We start from the raw sequence: 19,510 nt of genomic DNA on the forward strand, positions 1-19,510 counted from the left end.
AAAACCAAAAAAAAAAAAAAAATTTTTTTTTTTTCAAGTTGTTTCCCTGCTTCTGAGGAGTTAGCTCATCGTGCTGCTGTCAATCAGAAGTAAGCCTGGCTTTACCTCTTTCCCTAGCTCCTGTCCCCGTAGGAGTCATTTACCATATTGGTGGTGGGGGGGGGAGCCCTCTAACATCTGATTGTCACATCTCACACGTTCAAAGAGAACAATGTGGCAGCCAACTTTAAATCATATACAAATTTGACAGATGTGGATTTTTTAGTTTTTCTCCTTAAGTTGGATTTGGAGAGTGGCTTGCCAATGAGTCAGAATTTTTGCCTAACCTCTCCCTCTGGGCAGGTTGGCTCAACTGTGGCTCCTGCATGTTTTTTTTCTCAACTAGAGTGGCCTAGGGACGCAACAACACTGTGCCCTGGACAGAACAGCCACTCTTGAATATTTCATCAAGGCTCCTGCAATGGAAATTTCTTGGCCTGGATTCTATTAAAACTAGGCCCCATTTCCCTGACTACAGTTCCTGACCCAGAGCAGGGTGGTTCTGAGCTGTGCTGTGATTTCTAACAATAACATTACAACCAGATTCTCAGACCGGAGCATTTAGATACTATGAAGTTAGTTCACTGTAATGGAATCTGCCTCCCCTGTTGTGCTTTTACAGTAACGCCCCCACCCCAGTTAAACAGGCCTAAGCCTTACAGAGAAAGACCAAGCTAAGAACAAGCAACCATTTTAATAACCAAGGAAAACATAAACCACAGCATATACTGTACTTCATGAGGTGACTGATGTTCGGCATCAGGTGCGTTATTCCTCTAACGCTGGCAAGTAGGAGCTGGAGCTTGCAAAAGTTTCTTCAGGCGGAATCGCAGCTGCCTCCCTACAAAACAAGGCTAAACCCTTAGGCTTAAGGAGCAAGCTGGCTGCTCTAAAAGTGGTGTTGAGAACAACTAGCTTTCTTTCCCTTCAAGTAACTTGAGCAATTCTCTACACTTTCATAAACATTGCTTACCCAACCCACCCACTGCCATCGAGTTGATTCCGACTCATAGTGACCCTAATAAGACAGAGTAGAACTGCCCCATGGAGTTTCCAAGGAGCGCCTGGCGGATTCAAACTGCCGACCTCTTGGTTAGCAGCCACTACGCCACCAGGGTTTCCAAACATTGCTTAGTCACTTGCATATTTACTCCTTAAGGTGAGACTGCTGCAACCCTGAAATAAGTATTTCCAGGTCCTCACGATGATACTTCAGAACCCAAAAAAGTCCTCAACCCCAAAGATACACTAAAAAGGGACAACAGTACAGTGGCAAAAAGGACGTGTTCCCTGGACAACAGCTGTGACCACAACTAGAGGAACTAAGCTAAATGACCAGGAGTCCCAGGTAACTCCAGAACTCTTCTAGCAGTCTGCTAGAAAATTCTAATGAATTAACAATCTTAGGGTCACTCAAGGTGAGCCAGGCCCGTCCTGGGAGCGTCCAGTAGACATCACTTAAAGTCACAATGATGAAAACTGAAATCTCGCTTATTTTAGCTCCTTGCCACTGGGCAGTCCAATTGGCACTGCATTTACACAGCAGTTAAATCCAACCCCAAAGCAACAAGAAGGAAGGCACTTTCACTGTCCTGTTGGGACGAGCTAAACAGAGGCCTACTGAGAGTAGTTTTATTTGGGCTCTCTCCACCCTCCATTAGCATTCATTCGTGCAAATAAAAGGCGGAAAGGAAGAAACCAAAATTAAAGTTTCAGGTGGCTGGGAAGGCAGATCAAATTTTTTATTCTGCAATAGTTAGCAAGTGTTTCTCAATAGCTCCCTGTCAATCAGAACTGTTTTCAGGACAACTAGAAAACAGTAGCTCTATCCCATAGAAAGCTCAGCCACTGCAGAAAAAGAGTTGGAAAAGGGAGGTGGCCCATGTCTCTAAGTCATTTAATTCCTCATGATTCCAAAAGGACCGTTTTTAAAGTGTAAAAGTGCTTCCTTCAGAAGATGTTGTTAAATAACACTTGCATAATTAAATAAAAGAGCAAAGTGTGACCCTATCCCATTCTGAGAGGCACTTACATGCTTTCTGAAAACATGCTGGAAACTAAACGCAGACAATCTCTTTACTCCTGTAATTTAGGGAAGGGAGAGGAAAAGCTGCCTTGGCCTTTGCATTGCTAAACACCCGCTGAAAGAATACCTTCAGGGTCCCTGCAAAATAAACACAAATACAGGTGTGCAAACATCCAGGTATTACCACTCACCAAAGAACCCATTCTTAAAAACCTTTAATTATTTAGAACCACAATCTCCTACCTTCCCTTGCACTCCACCTCTGTTCCCTAACTGATTTGCATGTTTAGGTAACAGGAGCGATTCCGAATCTCAGGTCATTAGTGCCTGTTCTAATACCTATGTTCCTTGCGGGCAGCCTTTCCAGCTCAAGTTACCTTGGAAGCTGTATACCATCCTACCAAATGCAGTCTCTACCACAGCACTTGGGCTTCCCACTTTAGCCCGGCCTACGGTGGAACTCGTGATTTTTAGGGTTTCCCTTGAAACCTATCCAGAAACCACAGCCATTAAATGAACATGAAAAGTTTGACACCTCCTGAATTTAGGAATGAGGGGACTCAAGGGGCCAACTCCACAAACTCGCACCTGCTGCCTGATGGCAAAGAAATGAAGTTCCCCGGCTAGGCTGAGGTTTAAATTATACTCTATTTATTTAGTGACGTGTCTCCAAGGATCTCAAAGCATGGTATGAAATAAGATGACATGTAACTTTCTCACTATCTACCTTCAAGGCTTAAGTTTGTTTTCCTTGCCTTGTCTTGATACATTCCGCCAAGCAGGCCCCAGCCTGAAGGAGAGGCCTTTCCTCTGTGCCCCGCTGTCTGTCCTCTCTGAGGCTATCTGGAAATGGCTTTTAACTAGTCTTCATAGCCTGTTAAATGATACAAATAGAAACCTCCTGGGTTCGCCTCCTCAGTGGTTTCATTTAAACCAGTTGAACACACCATGTACGACTGTGCCCAGGCAAATGTGCTCTTATGGTACACCTCACAGGAGCTGTGGTCTCTGTCCTAGAAAGAGTTGGTTTCCGGCACTATAATACAGGTATGTCCAAAGCAGAAAGGAGTATTTTCCAGAAAATTCTTTTTTCTCCAATCCTACTGTGATTATTTTCAGTTCTCCCCCACCCCCGCCCCCTGCTTTCGACCTAACTTGGGCGTTCTTCCTCCTTTAACAGGACAAAAATCTTGGCTCTCCCCTTGTACCCTTCTGCCTCTGCCCCTCCCCCAAATGAATGCCTCTCTGGTTTTTCCAGAGTGCCAACAGACTAAAATTAGAGGGTGGACAAGATGGTTCCCAAAGGTGCCTTCCAGCTCCAAAACTCTGATTCTCCCTTCAATAACCCCACAACAAGGGCTTTCTGTACATTGTTTTTAACTGACCAGTGACTTCTCTTGGGTTGCAAAGGGTGCGCTTTTAGGCAGAGGGACCAGCCAACTAAATGACACCAGCATTGCAAGTACTCAGAAGGCATAAACTGATCCAAAAGCAAAATAAGGAAGGATGGAGGGAAGGAAAGGAAGGAGGGAGGCAGGAAAGGAGGAAGGGAGGACTTTACTCGGAGTCCAGCAGAATTCAGGCGCTCTCACCCCAGGTAGGTTCCAAGAGGGATCTAGCAGTTCAAGTGCATCCAGCCTGCCCTTCCCCCACATGTCCCAACAGAATAGGAAGTTCAGCCAAGACTCAGAGCACCTGCCTGCAGCTCTAGGCCGACTGCGAGAACCGGGCGGCACGGCGAGGGTAGGGAGGCTTCACTCACCTGGCACACAAAGCCTCCACACACCTCCGGAAGGAGGAGACACTCGCAGGTCCAGGGGCCATGCTGTGCGCAACAACGGGAATTTCCAGCGGCACCAAAGCCCCGAACTTACCCACCCCAGGCGGCATTCTCCCCACCTCCCGCTGCCCCTGGGGCTCCGAGGTGGCTCGAGCTAGGTGCAGGGAGGCAGGAGGCAGGTGAGGGGGACTCATGGTGAGGCCGGGGCTAGCAGGCCGCCCCTCCCCAGGAGGGGGGGTTCCCGGGGGCGCGGCGGGGATTCACCCACGGGGCGCGGCGCTCGCCTCCCCGGCCTGCCCGCAGCCGCCGCCTCGGCCGCCTGCCCGCCCGGAATCGTTTTATGTAAATGAAGCCCAACTCGCAGTTTGCAGCGCGCACTGCCCTGGGAAGGGGGGCGGGCGGGGCGGGGGGCCTTCGGGGATCCACATTACACAGCAACAAAGCGGAAGGTTAATTTGAAACTCACAGCCCCGCCGCCGCTTGGCTCCCCGGGCAAAGCCTGACATCTACAGTCATGCCGGGCGCAGGCCGGGCTGCTCCGCGGCGGCCGCGCCCGCAGGGATACGGGGACACCGGCGCGCAAGGCCCGAGCGCTCGGCCCCGCTCCGGGCACGGGCCTCGGGACAGGCCGGGGCCGCGCGCCCGGGGCCATCAAACCTCAGCGGCTCCGCCTGCGTCACCCCGGGAACAAGCCCGACAGGAACAAAGCCCAATCCTCCCCGAGGCGCTGACCCCTCACGGAAAGTCAGGGGCCAGCCTAGAACCTTGCGAGAAGAAAGGGGTGCGCCCTTGGGCTACAAAAAAGGAGTCTGGGGGCAATCGGAGCCATCGGTCTCTGGGCCCCGTCCACGTCACAGCCAGACCACTCCAGCATAGGGACATTGGCCAATGTGGACAGGAATTTATTTGAAACACACACCCATCCTATTACATGCCTCACAGAGCACTTCTGTTTTCAGCTTGCAGAAACTTAGAAAAACATCCCCTGCTCTCTATTGAGAGTTTAAGGATAGAGTTTTTAATGCCAGAGAAAGAGAAAAGAAATAGAGCAGGATAGAAAGAAAAAAGGGACAGGAAAGCTACCGCAGTTTGCAGTCTCTTTAACAAGACTCGCCTTATAAACCACAACAGTTCAGATATGGCATAGATCATGCCCTTCATAAGGGGATTCTCCTGCCAGGGTCAAATTTAATTCGGCCACTCTGGTTGGTCAGAGCAAATGCTGAACACTTCTATGGAACCCCAGGTTAACGTCTTCCATTCTGATAGGCAAAGGAGCCCAAAAGAAATCTCACCGGAAGTCCCCTGTCTTCCCTGGCAGAATCCCAGGCATGGTCTGAATGTGCTCCCGTTTCTCTTGGAGCAGAAAGGCACCTGCTTTCACCCTTTCTGAAAACCACCCACCCAGGCTGGCCCCACAGCCTGGAGAGTCTTTTCCGACTGCACAATAATGAACCATGCAAGTGTTAGAAATATAATAAGCTCACAAGGCGAAGAGCTGTATGTATGGAATCGTATTAGCATTAAGCACTCACTAATGCAGGAGAAAAAGGGATGCTCCGCTGGTGAATATTGTCATGTCCTCATGTGCAAGAGATTTTACACAATATAATTTGGATTCAAATGAACCTAAGTACCTAACCTGTTGGGTGCAGACAACCCCTCTTTTCATTTCAGTCCAGAAAAAAAGAGACTCCCAAAAATGTTTCCAGCTAGGGCCCTGGGAAAAGAGACTGCCTCTAGGAGTCAGGTCCAACTGGGGACAAAGGAGGGCACAAGCCAAATTCAGTCACACGTGAGAGAGCAAGTGTGTGTGGGGAGGCGGGGAGAGTGAGGAAGGAAAGTGGAGGACGATTTTGTAAACCAGAGCATGATCACTGCAGAGCGCTTCCAGACCTCCTGACTTCAGGCCCAAGAACAGGTGGTGTTTTCAAAACACACTGTTATTTATAATAGCCACAGGAACTGAGAATACCTTAAAGAAAACCAATTAATAATTTAATTGAAAAAGTAACTATGAATAATGCATGAAGATGATGATGCTAGCAGTAACGCAAGCAACCCGATACACACCGTCGAGATGCCCCTGGAAACCTCTTCCAGAAAATGAAGACTCCAGGGCCCCCTTACCTGGAAGCAACACACAACGTATCAGATAAGTTAAAGACCATAAGAAAATGTTTACGCGCCCAGAAAATCTACTTTTGCTGCTTTCTCTTAACTTTTATTAACATGGGACAACCTCATCATCTAGTGACATCATAAGCCTGGTGGGGTGACAGATAAGTACCTTCAGTAAAAGCTGGGAAGCCCAAAGTACAGCTCTATAGGTAAGCTAGAAGATGCAGGTGAACTGACAGTGCCAGTGGGCCAGTGTCCCACGTGCAAGCCACCACCTTCACCTCAGAAGCCTGACAAGTAGAAACCAGTAGTCCTGGGTTCCTTTTCTTTATCTTAATTGGGCACCAGCTGCGTACATGGTGAGTGAGGCCTAGCCAAGCCTGCCTCTATTACAGGCAAAAATTTAACACATAACCCACAGGCAGGTAATCTACAGCCTCTGTACCATGATGAACATAAGGGACTGCACAAAAGCAAGGGTGTTGCCTCCACCCAAACTTATTTTTATCACAAACAAAAAACAATACCTCTTCAGAGGGAATTTGCCACTTGTGCACTTACATATGGAATCAACAGTTTCCTGGAAATATATGTTGCAATTTCTCTCCTCCAGCTCTGGAAGGCCATAGCTCTTTGGAGGGCAGCTGTGTGATGTTAAATACCCAGGGCCTTTTTACCCAGCAGTGACAGCCCAACATTCTCATCGCTCTGTCCTGAACACTGTTGACAAATAAACTCACTCTCAGAAGAGGCAATTCTTCCCTTCCAGCTCTCCATAACCAGTCTAGTATCATCTGGAAAGCGTAACTGGCAACAGCCAAAAGGATAAATATTTAAAAATAAACCAGGGAGTGCTAACCCCCTTCTCTACTCCTCCCCTTACCCACTCTCCAAGCCAGAGGACTGCCCTCTAACGCTTAGCTAGCTGGTAAATTACACAGATCCCAACCCAGCCAAACCTGCTCCTCTCTCTCTCTACACACATACACTCACTCTCCAATTCTGTATCCTTTCGCCTCAGCAAAGGTAAATATAGATCTCTGAGCTAAAAGACAGTGAAAGTCAGCATTCTGACTTCCAGTGAAACCCGGGCTCTACTTTCAAAGCACAACTGGGTTTACACAGATTTGTGTATTCTTCCAGATCCTTCTATTTTATTACATTATATACACACATTGATTTCAAAACCAGTGCTTAAATAACCTTGAGGTTTTAACAAAGGAAAAAGCCAGAAGAGGGCAAAACAACAAAAACAGAAGTTCCCCCAGATAAATAAGGAAACACTGGCAGCTGAATGATACTCTTAAATTCTGAGTTCACCCCCTCAGTTCTGGGTGGTTATATTTGGGGCCGAGTAACAGGTAAGTGGCCAGGGCCTCACGGGTATGGGACGAAGTGCAGGCTTTCCTCAGCACAGCCACACTCGCCTTCACAACCACTGACTGGAGTCCAGTGTGCCACAGCCTACACACAGATGTTCTGATTCACATTTCTCTGACACAAACCTCAAGGCCTCCATCTATCGCTGCCGTGCTAATCCCACAGATTAATTTTTACCCCCAAACCTTAGGTGGACCATTATCTACTTACCTGCCCTCCCCAGCTCAGACCCTAAATCCGTCAATGACATACACAAGAAAAACACAAATGAATAGCCCTTTTTTAAAGCCATCATTCAGAAAAGCTTTGCTAAATTAATTTTAATGTCCCAAAGCCCAAGTTTTAAGAAAGCAAAAAATAGAGAGCTTGCCTTAAAACAGCTTTAAAATGTTAGGTAATGAGCGCCTTCTCTCATTTTTTTTTTTAAACATAAACATTATTTCTGAAAGGGCAAAGAGAATTTGCCATGCAAGACTTTTATACCCGGGGGGTTCTCATATTTGTGTTTCTAAACCTTGAAATTAAGAATTTTAATGAAAAGGCAGACAGATGCTTAAGGACAGCATCGCAACCAAGGTCCATACATTACAGGGGAGAGAGGTGCTTTGTTTGGGACCAGCAGAAAGAGGTGGGCTCCTGTTCAGTGCGTGGGCCATGTCTACTGTCTGACGCATCCCTTTACCCTCTGCCTGCCGTAAACCGCTGAATTCTTGGAGGGGAAGCAGGCTGGCGGGAGAAAAAAGGAAAAAGTCATCAGCAGAGGAAAAGAAAAGGGAAGGCATATTGCCTCTTTGAATTGTAGTTTAAAAAAAAAAAAAAACCCTCAACACATATCAGTTCCCTAGTATGTGTACCAAGAGGTCCTCCACACATGAGTTAAAACAATCAATTAAATGCTATATCAGAAGCAAAATAACCAGGATCAGATTTTTTTCTTTTCTCTTTAAACGAAGCATTTCATGTAGGTTTGCATTTCTCTCCTTTCAAACACCGCTTCTAAGAACGGGGCAGGATAAGAGAAGGTAAACAAAAGATGACCCCTTTCATGTTTCCCCCAAATAGCCAAGGATCTCATTTTCTTATCTCTTCATTTTAGCACATTCTGTGCAGAATCTGGGCTAATCTGACTTAAGAGCCCTGAGCTGAAATTTCACATATCCTCCTCCGACTCAGCCAGTGTTTTAGCATTTGGATTTCTATTGAGGCTGTTCGAATCGCCAGCAAGGCCTACGGTAAAATGTGCTTCACGCTGTTCCGTTTGTCTCTCTGCAGACAAATAGAAACTGTGAAATTTAAAGAACGGATGAAAAAAAAAACTAAAACAAAGAGGTTAAAAAAATAGGACAAATGTTTTTGCTTTTGTGTCTCCCTGGAGCAATTGTTTGGGAGAGTCTGCACTGACAATAACCATGAGAAGGCCATCTAAAGGCGATGTGCGCACGAGGGGACTCCTTGCCTGCTGCCTTTGGTCTGGGAGAAAAAGCACCTTAGCTCCGTTCTCCAGGAACAAAAGGCCAGGGCCACAGAGGGGGGGAGAGGTTACTGGGGCTTTCCCATGGAGCCAAGTGTCAATGCTGCTTCATTTTTCACCGTCTTAGTTGGAAAGCAGCTCAGTGAACTTCCTAATGCCTGCTTTTCCCTCTCTCCCTATTATTTCTAAACCTAAAAGAACAAAACAATAATTCTTTTTTAACCTAAAACCCGTCATCCCATTAAAGGAAAGTCTTTGGGGCCTACACAATCAGGTTGTTTCTCCTTCCTTTCCCCATCCTACTTTTTGTTTTGTTTTAGGGGGTGGTTTAGGTTTCTAATTGGAGCTCAGTGGAAGTAAGAGAAACTGGACATCATGGTCATTCTTGGTAATACCAGCACGGCCTTTATTAGGAGAGAAAGGCAGGGAGCAGAAAAACAAGTGCAAAAAATGAACAGGGATAGAAGGGGGGAGGCTGCGGGGCAACGCCTTGAAACATTTTCTTCTTTTCACAGCATGAAGTCCACTAATGCCAGCTCCAGATTTGCAACTGAATCAAAGTCGTCATTACAGGGTTTTGGGGGAGCTGGGGAGGAGGAGAAGTGGACAATTACAATGTATTCAAGACACAGGCAAGGTGTGGTGGGGAGCTGGGTGGGGTGAACTGGGGGTGCTACAAAGAAAGGAGCATGAATCACTACATGGCATGGAAATACCAGGGCAAAGTGGTGCCTGTGCTTCCAAAGCTAGAAGCATCTTCCTCAGCGGGGCAAACCCTAGGATGAGGCTAAAGCACACGACCTCCAGCCTTTGAACCCAGACTTGGCCGCTCAGGAGTACGTTCCCCCCTCCCCAGGCAGCCACAGGCTCCGGCTGGAAAGCAAGGTGGGGGTAGGGATGAGAGGGCTTGCGAAGAAGCACAATAAACAACTCAAATATGAACGGAAATGACATCAGCAAAGTGAAGGACCTGTTTATTGTGGATCAAAACAAAACAAACTTCCAAACCTTTTGTGTACACAAGATAACTCTATAAAAAGCTTTCCTAAAATGTCACCAGGGTCGACACATCAGCATCCCAACCAGAAAACAGATGACAGTTATCATGAGGGGGTGGGGGGGCGGACATTATAAGAAAGAGGGTCAAGGTGGGGGGGGATAAAACCAGAAGGGGACAAAAACCCAGCTGACTCTTTCTCCCCTCTGCTGATTCTTCACATTTACTGGTGTTTATAATCTAAAAGCCATGTTCTATGTTTCACTTAATACAAGGCCAGACAGTGCTGTCTAATGAGGCAGCATTACAATCAGCTTGTAATACTGAATTTTTAATGCTGCCAGGGATTCTGTTACATAATAATATGAAAAACAGAAGCTGAAAGTGGGCTCCTGGTGACACAACACGCGAGGTTCCAGGCGAGCGCCACAAGCCTGGCCTCCTTCCTCTGCCCATCCCCACTTTCTCATTTGCATCAGCCCTCCACCCCTACAGAGGAGGTCAGTATAGAAACCAAGAGAATTTCTCAGGAAACCCAGACTTTTTATTATTATTATTACACTATCTCATCCAAACTTCTGTTTCAAGAGTCTGAACTCTAGCTTAACTGGGGTTAGAGGGGTGAAATGAAAAATTAGCTTTGTTTTACATTTTTTTTGAAGGGGGGGCTGGAGAGACAAAGAATACAGGAAAGAGGGTAGCTTATTTTAAGCAAACCAAACAATCGGAAAAAATCACGGACGGAAAAAAAAACTAAACTAAGATGGGGAGGGTGATTGAAGTCTGTGGACCATATTCACAGCTGCTGCACTCAGTTTACATTGGAGTAATTTAAAAGCATATATATAGCCACCGTTGCTCCTCTCTGTAATACCCCAAGACTGTAAATCTATAACCACTGCAATGATTTAGTGATTAAAAACATGATAACATATTGTGTAACTGCAAACCACAGAACCCCTGCCAACTCTCCTCTAAGATAAAGAAAAAAATATATAGAAAATGTGTTGCTTGCAGCGATCTTCCTAAACCCAAAAGATTTTAATAAAAGAACCTATGCAGGAGGTGAATCGGAAAAGGGTGAGTGAATTCTACGTGAAGCCAGCAAAGGGAGAGGAAAAAAAAAAAGACAGCTTTATGTGGGATTCTTTTCCTTGTACTAACAAATTACGACCTAAACATGCCTTTTCTTTTCTCTCTCTCTCTCTTTTTTTAATAGTTTGTTGTAACTGGAATAACTGGTCTTGTGTGCTGTCTTGCATATTCAAAGCTGCTTTGTAATCGGATCTGGAGACTCAACCTTATTTGCCTGAACTCAATAGGGTTTTTTTTTCTCCCCTCCCTCCCATGTTTTGTTTGGGATTCTGTATTGTAGGTTTTCTGTTGTTGTTGGGAGCTGACATCTATGCAGGCAGAGGGTCTGGTGCCTTTAAGCTACAGAGCAAACACCTGGGGTGGGGGGGGTAGAGACCACAATTTGTACCATGGCAGGAGGAGTCTAAAATATACACACAAAAAATAAAATCAAAGCAGCTGTAGGGGTTTTGGCCTCTGGGCAGCTGACCTGACCCCATTCTGTATATTCTTTTATTTCACCATTGCAGGGCTCCTGTACCTTGGGTCAGATTCGAACTCAGTGGGACCCTATGGAAGGCCCTGGAAAACTGCTCCATATTTAATGGGGGGGGGTGGGTGGAGGGAGAGTAAGTGCATATGTATTTAGACTCCCCTAGAGTACACACAAGAGACACCCACGCAGTGTACACACACACACAATCGGTCAGGCCTGCCAGGCCGTGGGTCAGCTCCAGCCCAGTTTTCTCAGCTCACACTACCCAGGGCCTGAGCTCCTCTTTGCAGGGGGGCAGGGGGGTGCCCAAATCTTCATGCCTACAACTCTACCCATAAACACAGGCATGAACAGGCGAACGCTCCTCCAGCAATTTTAGATGTTTAAAAAGTCCACGAATCTGAATCGCCTCCTCTCCGGAGCAGAGCAAGGCAGTTTATTCAGAGAAATCAATAGGAAAGAGCATTTGCAAATATTTATATAAGCCCTGTGCGTTTCAGCATTAAGTAATTAAAAACTAAAACCAAGGAGGGGGAAGGGAGGGGACATACAGAGGAAGGCCGCTGGCCTAGACTAGGTCTTTCTGCCCACACCTCATCTCCCCAAACCGCAATCCTTTCAAAACTGACTCCGTGTACACTTTTTACGAAATCCTGCTCATGCACCATTTGCTAGACTATTTCAAAATCATCTCCAAATATGGATTCACCTACTACCAAGCTGCAAGTATGACTATAACATAAGTGTCTGTATTATCTCTCTCTCACACACACACACACGCACATACACACACAGATCCCTTACTTGTGACACTGCTTTAATCTCCACGGTATTACACTCTCTTATATTCGTAAAACCTAAATTACTCACACCAGTTAAATCTAACATGAGAAGTGGGCCCCCAAGTGCTAATTCAATAAGCGAATTCCCACCACCTAAACCCCCAATACTCCCCACTCCCCCCAATCTACAGCCTACCTATACTTTGGGGGATCAGTACCTGAGACCCCCACATGTAAACAGATTCACAGAAAAATCACAGTAATATGAAGGAATTTTAAAATGAAGCAGTCTCTTGTGGACTTGTATTTTGTTCCAGAGGTCGGGGCTGTAAATTCTAGTTGTACCGCCTCTAAACCTGATCTAGGAAGCCGAGCGAGACACACTGAGCACCCAGTCTGCAGAGATTGTAGGAATTTACAGTAAATGTAGGTACACGACTGCAGCACGCTGCCCTATTGATTATGCAGATGGTGATCAATCCGCTCCCCTCCTCCATTTCCCAAGCCTCTCTGCCCGAGGACCGCCAAATAAGTTGGTCCTAACTAACCATTCTCTCAAAGAAGGTTTTTTTAAAAATCAAAAAAAGAAAAATAATAATAAATCCTCATGTGTACCCACTGAAAGGGCTCCAGTCTTTTTTTTTTTTCATTTCAAAGTGATTTTATGTTCTGTAATTTGCATTACATCCAAGGGATCACCGTACGTCATATTCTTCAAAGGTACTTAACAAAACCCCTTTTAAAAGTCACTAGAACTGGAAGCCAGAATAAGGCAATCACTCTCTTTCTTCCATACAGTCCTTAGATCAAGTTTCAATAATTAAGATCAATAAAAATCGTCATATTTACCCTACTTCAAAGCAACAAGGGGGAAAAGTTAAGAGTGGGTCATTTTTGAAAGCACTTGTAATCGGACAATTTGCCACAGTCGAAGGAATTGCACAACACATTGCAAAAGTCAGATTCTGAGCAACAGATTAATTTGCAGATACATATAAAATACATTTTTTTACTTTAACCCTTACAAAAGAAGCATGGAATGCTCGATCCATACACAACTTAAATACACCTGCGTACAATACCCTGCAACAGTTATGCAAAAGAACGTATATTAAAATGCATAACATAAAACGCAGGAATATGGTTTTTGCATTAGTGGAGAAAAGGAGTGGAGTCGGCTGAAGGGTGAGAGTGGGGAATAGAACGTAAACAAACCCAGACTCGCGCGAGGAGGAAAAAAAAAAGTCCTCCTCTGTATCTCAACTCAGTTGGCCCGGGAGAGGCCGGCCACCAGGCTAGGTCTCGCCTTGGCCTGCGGCGAAGCCCCGAACCCCCGGGAGCCCCTAGTGTCCAGGGCAGAGCCCCCTCTGCGTGCTCGCGGCGCTGCCAGTGGGGCAGGGCAGGGAGCGCGCAGGTAGAGGCTGGGGCAGCCGCCTCGCCCCTCTCCCGGACCCCAGGTTCCAGCCCGGCTCCCGCGTCCCCGGCAAGTTGAACCCCCGCGCGGAAAGCACCCGCCCGGCCAGCGGTGGCGGCTGCTCCCGGCAGGGTGCGCGCCCCACGCGGTGGCTCAGCCCGGGGCCCCGGCGCCGCTCGGGGTGGGGCAAAGTTGGGGGCCGGGGCGACGGGGGCGGGGGCGCTTGGCCCGCGGACCCCCCCCCCCCCCGCCGGCCACCGCCTTTGTCTCGGCGCCGGGACCCCAGCCGCCCTCCCGCCCTCGGCCCGCGCCCCGGCCGGCCCTGCCCGGCGGCGCCTCCAAACTCGCCGCACGGGCCTCGCCCCGGGCGCCTCCACCCTCCCGGGGGTCGCTGGCGGCCGGCGGCGGCGCGGGGGCCGAGGAGGAGGGGGCGGCCGGGCTCGGCGGCGGCAGCGGCGGCGGCGGGAGGAGGAGGAAGAAGAGAAAGAGAAAGTTTGGCGCAGGGGGAAGGCGAGCGGGACGCAGCGAGCGAGCAGGGCGCGGGGAGCGCGGGCGGCGGCGGCCGGGCGCGGGAGCCGGGAGGGGGCAGGACGAGCCCCATGCAAAGCAGCCCGGGCGCCCCGAGGAGCCCCGCGTCCGGGCGGCGGCGGGAGGAGGAGGAGGAGCAGGCGGCGGCGGCGGCGGCGGGAAAAAAAAGAGGGAAAAGTTGCCACTTACGCGGTTGCTTCTCCGGCGGCGGCGGCTGCAGCGGCGCGGCTGGCGGCGGCGACGGCGGCGGGAGCTGGCGGCGCTTTTAATCCCGAAAAGAGGCGCTCGGGCCGCGGAGCCCATCAAGGCAGCAGCGGCGGCTGGCGGGGGTCGGCGGCGGCGGAGGACGCGCTGCTGGCGGCGGCGGCGGCGGCGGCGGAGCTGGAGCGCGCTCGGCGGAGCCCGGGGCGGGAGGCGGCCGCAGCCGGGGAGCCGGAGCCGCCGCCGCCGCTGCCGCCGAGCAGCATGGTTGGCGGGGAGTTTACAGCCCCCGGAGCGGGCAGGGGCCACGGAGGAGAAGCGGCGGCGGCGGCGGCAGCGGCTCTAGGCTGTAATTGGGATGCAAAGCAGGCGGCGGCGGCGGCGGCTGCGGCCGGGAGGAGGAGGAGGAGGCGGCGGCTGCAGCGGTCGGAGGGGACGCGCTGGAAGTGGGAGCTGATGAGTGAAAAGAAAAAAAAGTCTTTGGATCTTTATTCTGCTAATTAGTTTCCTGCAAAAAATGGCTGTGATTAATTCAGTGCGCATGTGCTTCATTACCCAGGCACGACGGGAAGGGCTAATTAGCCACCTTCTGGATCAATAAGATTCAGCAAAAAAGAAAAGGGGGAGGTGGAGGGAGGCAGAGGGGAGGAAGGGTGGAAAAAAAAAAAAAAAAAAACAGGGGAAAGTGATGAGCAGGGCAAGGAGAGCAGGAAGAGAGGATGGGAGAAGAGCCCAGGAAGAGGGAGAGAGGCACCAAAAGTTTATGCATGTATTAAAAATACACACACACACACACACACACGACACACACGCACACACGCACACGCACACCGAGAAGTGAAATCCAGAGAAGCAACAATAAGAACCTGGCTATGATTTTTTAAAGATTTTTTTTCTTTCCTTTCTTCTTTTTTTTTTTGCAAATACAGCAATGTTTAAATTAAATAGGAAGAGAGAATCTTCAAAGAAGAGGAGCAAAGGGGGCGGCAGTAATGGAGTGGGACAGCTTAAAGCAGAGGTTCAAGTGAAAGAGCAGAGAAGCAGCAGAGACTTAGAATAGAGACCACTTTAAATTGCAAATCTGAGATTTTTTTTTAACGGAAGAAAATTACCTCCCTCCAAATCAGGAGGAATGAAGAAAACACAGAGAAAACTTTAACACGTACCATAGTCTATAGACAAAAATATATATGCGTGTGAATTTTGTCTTCTGAAATAAGACGAAATCAATCTTCTCTGGTTCTTCAGGAGAGGGGTACAGGGGAGTGATGATTAGAAGAAATAAAAGGGGGAAGGTGAATCAGAACTGAAGGGGGGTAACTTTAGGAAAGACAAGAAAAGGAAAAGTTGCACTTGGAAACAAGTCCAACTTTCTACCTTGCAGGACTTGAGAGAAAAGTAAAATCAATTTTCTCGTGTAAAACCTGGAAAGCAGATGTTTTCAAAACACAGGAAGCTATTTTGCCATCAAAAGCAGGGATGTAATAAAGGCAGTGAAAAATAATTTCAGACTAAATTCGTAAGAAAGAAAGCCAATATGCTTAAATAGCGAGGAAAGGTCTAGAGGGTAGAAGGGGGGGGGAATTACATACCCCTTCCCTAATGCCAAAAAAAAAAAAAAACTTACAGCTACCTCTAAGAGTTTGGAGCAGAGTCTTGAAGCCAAAGGGCTTGAAATGAGAGGATGGGTTTCAGATAAAGACAAGGAGCGGTACATCCCACCAGAGCCCAAAGGAGATCCCTGGAATCAAAGACAGCAGCCAGGGACCCTGCTACTGTACCGATTCCCAGTACATCAAAGCCGTCACTTAGGCGGGTACATGGTACCTCCAAAACGCAAGCAAACAAACGCAGGAAGAACAAGTGTGTCTCTCTCCCTTTTTCTCTAACCCCCCCCTTCAAGTTCTAGCCTCAGCGTCACTGCTACTGCAATAGATTTTTTTTTTAATGATGAGTATGTATTTATGTAACTTCTAAATATGAACTAGTACCACTGAAATTACACTGTCTGGAATAAAATGCAATTTGCACTTCAAGTGATCTGCAAACAAATGCAAAAACAACATTTTTGTTTTTTTTAAGGCATTATTAGTAAACCCTGAACATCAGGTACAGAAAGCAAGTGCTTAAAACTTATTTCTCTTAAAAAAAAAATTGTTTTGCCCTAGTCTAGCTGAATGCTTTATTTCAGAAGGAATTTGGGGATTAATCGGGAAATCTGTTTGATTAGAAAGTAATTCTTCATTTTGAGAGATTTCCCAGTGTTCTTAGGGCATCCAGCTTCTTAGTCAAGACTAAGGGGAGAAAACCGGTTTAGGATTTTGCATGGTTACCTCATCTAATCCTTCTGAATTCACTGTAGGAATAATGCTGTTTTATTTAGGAAAAAAAAAGAAAATACATTTAGAAAAATCGGGGGTTTCCTCTCTATGAGCCAAACGTGGGTTGCCATTCAAACTTTTCCTGGCTGCTTTTCCATGCGGGACAGCTGATCAATAAAGCCAAGTCCAGCCTGACTTGCTACAGGTTTCACCAGTCAGTGCTTGCAAAACCTTTGTCATTTTCTAAAAATAAAAAAGCTAAAAGTTATTGTAGAAGAAGGGGCTTTTTTTTTTGTCCCCTGCACAATGTGTCTTTTGTGAGGTTAATGCCATTCTGGGCTCTCGATAGCCCAGGACAATGGGAACTCTCCAGGAGCCTGCAAAGACTCTGGCTTTTTTCTTTCTTGCTTTTTTTTTTTTTTTTTAACGGGAAGGATGAAACATTCCTACAGTCCAAACACAACTTCTACTTTCATTAAATAAATATTTATCTTTATTGTAGCCATTGTATATTTTTACCTTCAGTTTGTCCGGTTTCTGATTATTATTTTAAATTTTTCATTGCCAACAGTTAATCTTTTTTTTTTTTTTTTTCAGTTCAAAGTGCAGGTCAGTGTAAAATGTAGCCGACTGAAGGAAGACTGGTAAATTCTGAATTTTTCCATAATATATCAGGTAAGGAAAAATTTTCAGACCCTCAGGAGCTTTTTTTTTTTTTTTCCTATTTATCTGTCTTCATGAATCTTCATAAATCTGTTAGTTTTTTTTAATATAGCAGAATTTCTCCTTGTAGATCTTGAAAAATGACTAAAATGGTATTTATTTTCTTTTTAAAAATGTGAATAGTACTAGAGGCAAAGTGACAGCTTGTTTCCTTATACAAAATGCGAAGGAAGTCAGTATGTCCATTGGTATAGGTTATTTGGGGGAAATTCTGGATATAAATGTATTTCATGTTGCAATATAGGAAAATGTCAGCTTAATCTGGTAAATATTTATGCTAATTTTACTGAGTGAATTTGTTATAAGGAGGAGAGGTACTAAGCTTATATGACTGAAAAATGCTTAAGCAGTAATCTAGCATCTGTATGGATTATTTCGTATACAAAGTAAAAAAAAAAAAAGGAACCAAAAAATTCAGAATCTAAATCCTTCATTTAGCTGGAAAGAGGGCAGAAAATTTTAGACCAGGCTGTTTTTTATTTACAGTAGGGAGGTAAAGTAGAAGGTAGGCTAAATCTTGCATTCCTGTGTACATTTCTCTGTCTCTTGCTCAAATGCATGTGTGTGTGTATATACACAAAAATATGCATGAAGGGTCATATAAATATACATTTGAATGACTTTAGATGTCTGTGCGTCTGTGTGTGAGTATATATATGCGTGCAAACATACCAGGTGTACATCAATGCAGGTACTGTACAGAGCTTTTCCTGTGTTCTCTGGCTGGGGTTTGTGCTTTCAGATCTCTTTGAAGCCACTTCTTTGCAAATATAATATAGAAATATTGGTTTAATGACGAAGATGTGGGTGATGAAGTTAAGTCAGAATCTGTTCCCCTGTAATTTTCAGAATCTGGGGTTGCAGTGTGAATAGCTAGTCTTTGGTCCAAGTACTAAAGATATCATGGGCCAGTCTTAGGGAAGAAGGGAGTGAAGGGGTCTTAGGAGATCTCACTAAGAAAGAGCCTAGCTTTTGGGCCCTGGGTTTCCTTCTGCAGGGGAATTGGGGACACGAAGTGGGGAGAGGAGGAAGAAAAAAGAAAAGCCAGTGTACAGGCAGGGGAGGTTGAAAGAACGCCTCTCAGGACAACTCTAGAGGTAGATCTAAGAGAAGGGTTGCAGGGCGAAGAATGTGCGGGTCCCTTTTTGAATGTGTATTGTTATTCTAAGTCTATTGTATGTACGTGTTGCTGTCCTTTCATTTGCCACGACAACATATGGATTCCATAAATGCAGACATGCCGAAGTGCATCTGTCTGGGTAGTTAACACGATCCAAACAACCCTCTTCATTCAGCCAACTCCGGCTCTTCCTCAGGCTCCCCAGCAGCGCTCCGGGCCGGCCGGCCGGTGCCCCAGGCTGCAGCGTCCCGCAGTCTCGCCCTTTTGTGGTCTCTTCACGGGATCCAAGGTGCCGCGCCGAGGAGGCGGGCTGCTCGCCGTGCTGGGGTCAGAGGCGGAGCGGCCACCGGCCCCTGTGCGCGCGGGGAGGAAAGGGTTAAGCTGTCTGAGCCGGGGGAAGGGCTGCGCTCTTCCCCGAGCGGAGCGAGGTGCAGCCACCGGCAGCGTGCTTTAGGGGTCAAGTCCGAGATCACCTTTCTCCTGCCTCTGGAAATGGCAGAAGATGTGGTAGGGAGGGAGACACGGGAGAGAAATGCACAGAAAGGCAGCCAGGCGCGGCGCTCCATGCATTCGAACCCCCGCCCCCGTCCCAGCTCACTCCTAAATCGTACAGTTCCCCTTTCTTCTAGGGGTACCGGGAGCGGTTCTTTGGAGCCTCCAGATTTGCTCATCTGCGGTTCTGTCCTAAGGTTAAACCACTGTGTCCTGAGCTTCGACCATCAAAGATCACAAAGTTTGCTCTCGATGTGTCCGAGGGTAAGCAGCTGGGTCTGGGTAAAAACTGCCCCCTCTTTGCGGGAAAACAGGGGTGCCCCTTGCAGGATGGGGGAGTTTGGATGTTGGCGGCAGCCCCTCAGGCTCCGTTGCACTGGCTACAGACGTGAGCAGGTGTACACAGTGGTATCCATTACATGCAGGTACTTGCTTTGTGCCCACGTTCCTGATCAAGAGCTTTCTTTCCCCCAACTCCAGGGAGTCTGGAGAATACTTTTGTCAAAATATTTTTCACGCCTGAGAGCTAAGCAAAAACCAAATTC

General features: G+C 47.2%; 1 protein-coding gene across 10 annotated transcripts in view; it reads right to left on the reverse strand.

Moving 5' to 3' along the window:
• ZFHX3 (zinc finger homeobox 3) overlaps positions 1 to 14,356 on the reverse strand; it is a 288,226-nt gene extending 273,870 nt beyond the window's left edge. For 5 of the 10 annotated variants that reach the window (XR_002787467.2, XM_064273833.1, XM_023556625.2 and 2 more), the window contains exon 1: positions 774 to 3,821. The gene's annotated coding sequence lies outside the window, so the exon portion shown is untranslated. The other 5 variants (XM_023556626.2, XM_023556628.2, XM_064273831.1 and 2 more) reach the window with 5 other exon arrangements.
• Between the last annotated feature and the right edge of the window lie 5,154 nt (positions 14,357 to 19,510).

Source organism: Loxodonta africana, chromosome 21 (assembly GCF_030014295.1).
Source record: "Loxodonta africana isolate mLoxAfr1 chromosome 21, mLoxAfr1.hap2, whole genome shotgun sequence".
NCBI lineage: Eukaryota > Metazoa > Chordata > Mammalia > Proboscidea > Elephantidae > Loxodonta > Loxodonta africana.